This window comes from Lactuca serriola, chromosome 5, assembly GCF_051521515.1.
Source record: "Lactuca serriola cultivar US96UC23 chromosome 5, Lser_US96UC23_V15, whole genome shotgun sequence".
Lineage (NCBI taxonomy): Eukaryota > Viridiplantae > Streptophyta > Magnoliopsida > Asterales > Asteraceae > Lactuca > Lactuca serriola.
In genome coordinates, this window is record NC_136412.1 from 140412112 (window position 1) to 140421924 (window position 9813).

A 9813-nucleotide genomic window follows, 5' to 3' on the forward strand; every position below is an offset into this window, starting at 1 on the left:
AATTCACATATGAATCACATGTAATTTACATGTAAATCATAAGTGAAACACATATGAATTACATGTGATTCACATGTAAATCACAAGTGAATCACATATGAAATACGTCTATATGCACTCACACATTTTGTGTGAGCGTCCTTCATTATATTTTTTTTTAAAAAAAATTCATTTGAATTTCACATTTGAATCTTAAGAAACACAATCACATGTGACTATCACATTATATAATTACACCTAAATCTTACATGATATAATCACATGTGAATCTTACATTATATATATATATATATATATATATATATATATATATATATATATATATATATATATATATATATATATGCATTTTGTGAGTGTTGTTACATTAATCAATTTTTTTTTAATTTTTTTTGTAGAATTTTAAGAATTTTTGAAAAATATTAAAAATGTGAAAAGTGATAAATTAGAATATATATATATATATATATATATATATATATATATATATATATATATATATATATATATATATATTGACACAAAGAAATAAACACTGTGAACTTTTGTAGCATTTTTTGTTTTTTATATTTTCGTATGTATCGAATAAAATATTCGTACTATTATGTTTATAAATTAGTACATAAAATTGGGTTTTTTTGCTTATGGTTTATTTGCGAACATTATAGTATAACAAATATGTATATATCAACTTGAAAAAATATACATATATGCACTTGAAACGTTAATTTTTTCTTTTGATTAAAAAAATATACATTTTTCAAGAAAAATATTATGGTCTTTTTTAAAAAAAAAAGTATTGATTTTTTCAAATTTACTGTTTTTTTTTTAAATGAAGTTTTTTAAAATAGTATTTAGTTTTTCAATTTTTTTCAAATCCATGTTTTCTAAAGAAATATAAAAAATCTGCATTTTTTAAAAAATAAAAAATTATTATTTTAAAAAAAAATCTGAAAATATGATTTATTATGTTAATTTTTAGACCTTTCTATTAATATTCCCAATAACACAAAATAATTAAATATTCAATAAGATTTGTAAGATGACGATGATGATGTTAATGAGTTATTTTGATCTAACGTTTCACATTTAGTATCATATATATGCATTGTAATTGTTTAAAGATCTTAAAATTCAACTCCTAAATTGAATTACTTCCAAGACTTTTATAAATTTCACAATTATTTTTCTCTTACATTATTTTAATTTTCAACTATAATATATATAGTCTCATAAGTGTTCGGTGGAAAGATTTGATGTAAGATGAAGAAAATAGTGAAATTTGGAAAATCTATAAATTAAATCAAGTTGGTGGTTGAAATTTAAAATTATTATAATGCACATATTCCTTGTATTCAGTCTTGGTATATGTATAGCATTAGGTTTAGTGTATATGTATCTTTATCTTTGAGTTGGCAATTTAGGACAATAAATAGATGCTTAGTTTATTTTGCATTTAGTATACACTCACATTGAATCACATATGTGACCCAAAAAATGTAAGCCACTTGTTTTATGCTTTTTCCGTATGATGATTATGTAATATTTAGACAAATGTGAAAACAGGTTGTCATTTCTTGATTATATATGAAACAAATGGGTGACAAGGTAGTGGTGTGTTGACATGCGCTTTAAAAGCAAATGCTAATTCAAAAAAAATGTTAATCTACTAAAATATAAACCGAACATATATTGTTTTAATAAATGTATCACAAAAAAAAGGGACCGAATTGTTCTATTATATTGTACATTACAAGAATTGTTAAGAATAAAAAAATCTGGCATAAGAAATTTGAATGTACAAAATATGGTAAATGAACGATACAGTACAATATTGTCCTTGTACATTATTGTTTGATTTATAAATAAATATCTAAATAATGAAGTATAAATAATTGTGATGTTAACTAAATTTGGGATTCCAGTTCTTTTCTTCCATGTCATCAGTATAGATTGCAAATTTGTCAAAGAATTTGCAATGTAGATAATCATTAATGACAAAATATCCGTGTACTCAATTCTTTATATTAAATGTAATATGAAAAAAATATATATCTAAAAAACCTTATAAAATATTTATATACTCTTTTTATAAATTTCACGTTTATGAGATTTTTTCAAAAAAAAATAAACATATATTGTTAGGGTAAAAAATCTATGCTTTCGAAAATAAATACTTTTTACGAAACTAATTTGAGACTAAAAAAGTTACAAAAATAAAAAGTAACCCTTTAAAAAATTAGAAGGATATTAGTATGAAATGTTGAAATACATCCATTAACAGTATGTTTGGCGAACTACTTGAAAAGCTAGCTGTTAAATAAAACGCATGCAGATAAAAAATAATGTTTGGTAAAACTAGCTGAAGAAATATAAAATGACATAAAAGTGCATTTAAATGAATGTATTTTTATAATATATTAAAAGGGTATATTTAAAAAAAATTAAAAAGCTTCTGAAAAGTTAGTTTAAGTAGATTTTTAAAAAACTAACTTATAATCTACATTTTGGTTTGCCAAACATAGTAACATAGAATAACTCGAAAAATTACATTGTTTATTAGTTAACTGTAACACGCCAAATTCTGTATGATTATGTGTCTAAGTTCATAACTATAATTGGTATGTACTAGACTCGATAGAGCATGGTCCATTCGGGTTGCCTTCACCATAACAATTTGATAGATAGATATTTGAGTAAAATGTTATTTATGATTTATTAATATATTATAAGTATAATATATTATTTGGAATCGTATTATTTAATTAGTATTGATCAAGAATTAATTTAGAATTAATTTAGTGATTAAAAGAGACTAATTAAATTGAAACATATGAATTGGGCCAATGATCCATGGTTTGGTTTGTGACGGGCTTATGGATTAATCCATAGAGCATTTATCCACATCAAATGGATGAGTCTTGGGCTAATATGTATGGATTAGGGTTAACCATGACCCTTGATATCCTTATATATATATATATATATATATATATATATATATATATATATATATATATATATATATATATACGTTATACTAAGCCTAAAATCGTGCACTACTAGTGTTCCAAGAAGAGAAATCGGTTTTAGAGTCTTAGAGTCTCCTTGCTCTCTCTCATATCCATCTAGTTGTTACTTGGTGTTTGTGACTTGTTTGAGGCACAACACTTAGGGTGTTGGGTTCTCTCAAGGCCAATTCCTACAAGCCACAACAAAGAGGTAATCTTCTAACTCACTTATATGATTCATACGTCAAATTGTAAGCTAGTTGTAGGCTTTATTCTTTGGTTATTTTATTGCATGTATAATTAGAGAAAACTTAGATCCAAATCTATTAGGGTTGTATGTGCAACATAGGATGTTGTAGTATACTAAAACCCAATAGTGGTATCAGAACTATAGGTCTTTTCTATTCTATTGATGCAATTGTGTAATTTTCAAAGTTGAAAAAATAAGAAAATTGATGTCTGATTGCTGGACTCGACAAGTCCATGAAAGAACTCGTCAAGTTGACTCACAAGTTCCTAAACTCGACGAGTCCATTATTAGACTCGACGCGTTGGGCAGCATGTTGGTAGATTTTTTGAGTTTTTGGCCTATTTTAGATTAGGAACATTACTACAAAATCGTCATTTACCTACCTTCAAATATTTTGCAATTAGATCACGGCACCCTTCTTCCAAATTGTAAAATATTGTGTTGGGTCCTAGCCTTAATATATTCATTTTGGGTGTTATATTAAGGACTTAAAACAACTTTACTTTAATTTCTCCCTTAAATCAACTTTACTTGAGAATCCTAGATAAAGTCATATCGAAGCATTTTGTATCAGAAATATAAACTTTGGTAATGAAAGTGAATAAGTATTGTTTTCTAAAAGTCCAATTGATTTTTGGGTACATGTCAAAGCTAGTGGGAGCATAAGTGTTATGCTAGTAAGATAATAATTATTATGCTAGTAGGAGCATAATTATTATGGTAAAAGTTGAAAGTTAGCAATGTTAATATAGAAAACAAAAGTATTAATTCGTAAAGTTACAGGGTTTGAAAAGTTGTTTTGCTATAATTAAGGGAGAGGAATTCATACTTTATTTCTAATCATTAAGCTTAGATTGTGAGATTTTAATCAAATTTAGTCAAAGATATATGAATACCAAGTTGAAATGCTTCAACATTGGAAATTCTATATATGAAAATATTATAGCAAGAGACTGGTCAAGCATCATGTCTTTATGTAAGACATTGTGAACCGTATCCCATATGCTTCAGGTATAGGGTCGATTGTATATGCTATAATATTCGTCTATTCTAATTTTCCAAATGCCAAGGGCATTAAGAGGGAAAAGGGACTAGAACCAGGTAGCTAAAGTAGTTAAACAATTGTAAAGGGTGATCTAAAGTTCGTTGAGGATGGGTTGCTTAAAAACAATTGGAAGTATAGTAATGAATGAACGATATTGATATTATTATGAATAGACAGGATTCTATTAATAATGAGTTGTCATATGGAAAATATGGAAATGTTTCCATAATGGGAGTTGGATATTAGGAATTTGTGTGTAAAAACTTTTATGCAAGAAGGATGTTCAAAGGAATGTACTTTGAATTTGTGACTTCACTTTATTGGAATTGTTTTGTTATCAATCTCCAGTGGAATACATTGTAATTTCATTATCCAAGTCTTTGTGGCTTTGGTGCATTTTTATTACAAAAGGATCATTGCATAAAGGTTAGAACATAACACATTCTAATAGTGGCAAGAATTTGGTATTCTTACACTTATAATAAGGGATTGGGATTTTGAAATGAGTGTCATTGGAAATATTTACAATTGACCTATTTCACAAGGAAATGACCATAGATAAACATATTGTGCATGCTTGGAGCATGGGATAACTATTGTTTTAGTTCAAGTATAAAGTTGATAAATCGAAACATTATACAATGGATAATGTGTAATCAATATGGTGATTAAAGAAAAGGTGTTTTTATTTATATTCAAAAGCTTTGAGACCATATTGGATTCGATTATTCTTATGTTTCACTTTGCATGTTTTGACTTCCAGAATAATAAGATTATTCAAACTATCCACAGTCGATCATACTTCGGAAGTAGGTTATGAAAGTAGACTGTCATGAATGGGTTTTTTGTAAGAATTTCTAAGGCGTCAGACATTGCAAAAGTTTGCTACAACATTCATAAGTGCTCCTGTAATAAAATTTGAGTATTGGATTAAACCTATGCTCACTTAATCACTTCGTGGATTTTATCACGGGTGATTGTGAGACGATAATATATTATATTCTTGAAACCAAGACATGTGAGTTGTAGTTTACAAGTGGGTTCCACATTGACATATGTAAACCCACCAGTAACTTGGTGTTTTAAAACATATTGTTGTGTGTAATTTGATGAGTAAATACAGCAATCATTTGAGTCGAAGGTTATCCATTCCTTTTACCCAACGTGTGATAAAAGTGATATATGTGGCCCCTCAATGATTTAGTGATAACAACCCTAAGTGTTTGGACAAGCTTGGACTGATTTGATTTGTTCAATTAGTCGGTCGTCATAAATCAGAAATCGGGAAACAACACATGAACAAACAGAATGATTATAATTCATGTCTCAGTTCATACGATATCTTGTAGAATGGAGGAATATATGATCCCTTATCTAATGGATGCGTTAGTAATAAGATCAGAGTTCGACAATGGTCTTTTGAGAGTTACGATTGCCAATTGGAGTTTCAGTCGTACTTGCAATAACAGTTATTAGACTTATCCAAATGGAAGACTGTTGGATTATGTGTCTAAGCTCATAACTATAATTGGTATGTAATTGACCTGATACAACATGGTCCATTCGGGTTGCCTTCACCATAACAATTTGATAGATGGGTGTTTGAGTAAGAGGTTATTGATGATTTATTAATATATTATAAGTATAATATATTATTTGGAATCATATTATTTAATTAGTATTGATCAAGAATTAATGTAGAATTAATTTAGTGATCAAAAGAGACTAATTAAATTGAAACATATGAATTGGGCCAATGATCCATGGTTTGGTTTGTGATGGGCTTATGGATTAATCCATGGAGCATTTATCTAAATCAAATGGATGGGTCATGGGCTAATATGCATGGATTTGGGTTAACCATGACCTTGATATCCTACACACACACACACACACACACACACACACACACATATATATATATATATGTTATACTTAACCTAAAATCATGCACTACTAGTGTTCCAAGAAGAGAAATCGGTTTTAGAGCCTTAGAGTCTCCTTGCTCTCTCTCATATCCATCTAGTTGTTACTTGGTATTTGTGACTTGTTGAGGCACAACACTTGGGGTGCTAGGTTCTATCAAGGCCAATTCCTACAAGCTACAACAAAGAGATACTCTTCTAACTCACTTTTATGATTCGTATGTCAAATTGTATGCTAGGTGTAGGCTTTATGCTTTGGATATTTTATTGCATGTATAATTAGAGAAAACTTAGTTCCAAAGCTATTAGCATTGTATGTACACCATAGAATGTTGTAGTATACTAAAACCCAACAAATACAGCCTTAAAGATTTTGTTATGGTTAATACTTTATAATTTAAAACATCAATTTAAGTTTCATGTCTTGGGAAATTACTAGTTTAGCCTTAAAAGACGTTTAGCCTTCGAAACATTTGCTTGAAGACCTTCTAAAGACCTATTCATGAGCTTATGATCCACAACAATACCAATAGTTGGAACAAGTTTCTTTGGTATCCCTAGAGCCTGTTTTAATAAGTAAAATTAGTTTGCAAGTTCTTTTTTATTATTTTATTGAACATATCGGTGAAAATGAAGGCATGTATGGGAAATGGATACAAGATATAAAGAGGAAAGCCTCATTTGCATGACTTTCTTTATTACTTAGGTTATTTTTCTTGGATTTAGCAAAAAAAAAACACTCATAGGTATGGTTGTAAATTAACCGAACGAACACGAACGAGGGCTTGTTCATGTTCGTTCGTTTAAATTAGCCGAACTAATAAATGAACACGGACGGATAAACGAATGAGTTTTCTTGTCCTTGTTCATTCATTTGACAAATTACATTGTTCATTTATGTTCGTGAACAAGTTAAAAGAACGTAAACGAAAGTACATAAACGAACAAAGATTAAAAAAACATAATTGAACATATAATATAATAATGTTATCAAAGAAGATTAAGCATATATGAACATAAAATGAACTTATATGAACGAACATAAACAAAAATAAACGAACAACATAAATGAACGTTCACGAACATAATTGAATTAACGAAACTATTGTTCATGTTCGGTCGTTTAACTAAACGAACGAAAATTTATGTCCATGTTCCTTCATTTATTAAATAAACGAACATAAACGAACTCCACGTTGAACCAGTTCGTTTACAACTCTACTTATAGGGATAATCACAAAAATGATAAACTGATATCACATTAGTACAATTAAGAAAATGATCTTTGAGAAATTGCTTTTTAAATAGGCCCACTACAATAAAAAAAATAGAAAACCTTTGGAAAAATAATTATATAGTTCGTAATATATGGCGATCGACAAAAATCACAATAAACAAAATTTTCTAACTTTGTTTTAAATACTTATCGTGTTGGTGATCATTTAGGCCGGAGGGAAGTGGTGTCATACTTGTCATAGTCCACGTAGACGCCACATTAGATTTGTCACACTAATTTTTTATAGTTAATTTATATAAAAAAAATCAATATAAACAAACCATTTTAATAAAAACTTAAATTTCATTAACTTCAAAGGAAAACACACATTTGAAATTAATAACATAACACAGTTGAAATTAAACTAACACATAACGTTGTTAGAAAATTGAACACACAACATACTAGATATTGGAAGACATCGAGCTTAAATTTGATGTCATTTGGGGCATTGCCTCACAACATGCGAAAACTCAACAAGTCGGAACTGTTTTGTCAGTTTGTACACGGTAACCCTCATGAGCATTCATTAGCAAGTATTTTCATTTTCATCATGTCCAGCTTCATGCATCCTTCTAAGAAACATATTGTTAAACTAAATTGAAACTGCGTTTGCATTTCTCTATTTAGAGAAGAGTTGCTCTTTATTTCAAGGTATATGGGTTTGGTGGTTAAACTTTTCGGTGACTCTCCTCCAAAAAAGTAGCTGAGTGGAGGCTAATGTTGATTTAGCCTTCTGTTATATCAACCCATGAATGAGTGAGTAAGTTGACCAAACACAAGCCATCTTGAATGAGGAGGTTTTGAAAACGATAAAAAATAAAAAGTTTAGGAAAACAGAATAGAAAATTTTGCATTTCTTCATTTTGAGTGTTTGAAATTTGAAAATTTGAAAAAAAAAATGGTTGTATTTTGAAAAAGGTGTATTTTTTTAAATCGGTTATTTTTTGAAAATGAGAATGGATTAAATGGTAAAAAAAATGAAAATGGGTTAATATCCTTTCTCTCTCATCGGTAGATATCTACTGAGTTGCCTTGCGGAGCTGAGCTTGCCGAAGACAAGGCCTTGTGTTCGCCGAACTGTGTAAGGTATAGTCGATGCCCACTCTATCGAGTTTTATAAGACAATTTCACAATTCCCAATGAACCCATTGCAGAATCTGTGGTGTTTTCACAATTGCCCATTGCAGAATTTGTGGTGATTTTGCTTAAAGGGTAAAAAAGGTGTTATACTTTCTTGGAAGAAGTATACCATTTTTGTCATTTTGTTAAATTCTCCCTCATACGTAACTTACCATATTAAGGTATGTCAAGTCAATTGTTCCAAACAGCGAACTAGTTTTACCTTCAACTCTTCAAGAGAAAATCCACGATCCTCTCTAAGTTTCATGTTGTATTACAAACTTTAACAGCCCTTTACTTGCCTAGCTTAAAATATATATATATATATATATATATATATATATATATATATATATATATATATATATATATATATATATATAGGGCCGGTCCAAATATATATCGGGCCCGGGGCAAAAGGAAAAAAAGGGCCCCTTAAAGACAAATATAATAAAGATTCAAAAAAAATATCATTTATTCTTCACTATAAATATGTTCAATTAACAAAAGCAAGCAAGCCAAATTATTTATCTTTTAAGCTAGTTTGAGTTTGAACCAACTTTAGGCCCTAAAAATCATTTTGGTAATAATTGGTTTATATATGTACACTACATAGCCCATAAATTTTGGGCCTCCTAGAGTCGTGGGCCCTGGGCGGTCGCCCGGGTTGCCCACCGTCTGGACCGGCCCTATATATATATATATATATATATATATATATATATATATATATATATATATATATATATATATATATATATATATTATCAAAAGTAACTCAAAAAGATCATTTAATTAATTAGCAAGTTAAACATTTACCATTTCGTCTCCTTGTTTTGTGGGCAAGTTGGTTGAAGTCCATGTCTTGATATAGTTTTGGCAATGCTTCTTGAAGTGCCCATTTCGGAGTACTTGGGCTTCGCCGGTTCAATTTCAGTTTTAAACCCAAACCTTAATTGAATCATTAGCTAACCTAAGTCTTGTTATATAAACATGAATGTGAATTATATTTTGATACTTGAATGGACGTGGGATTCAAAATAAATATCAAATGAAGTATGAGGATAATAGGCTTATATAATAGACAAATAAGATTCAGTTTACATATGTATGGCGATGTGGGATAGATAAACAAAGAATATGCAAGAGGCAAAAATTGAACCTGAGAGCTTTACTTCTATAAG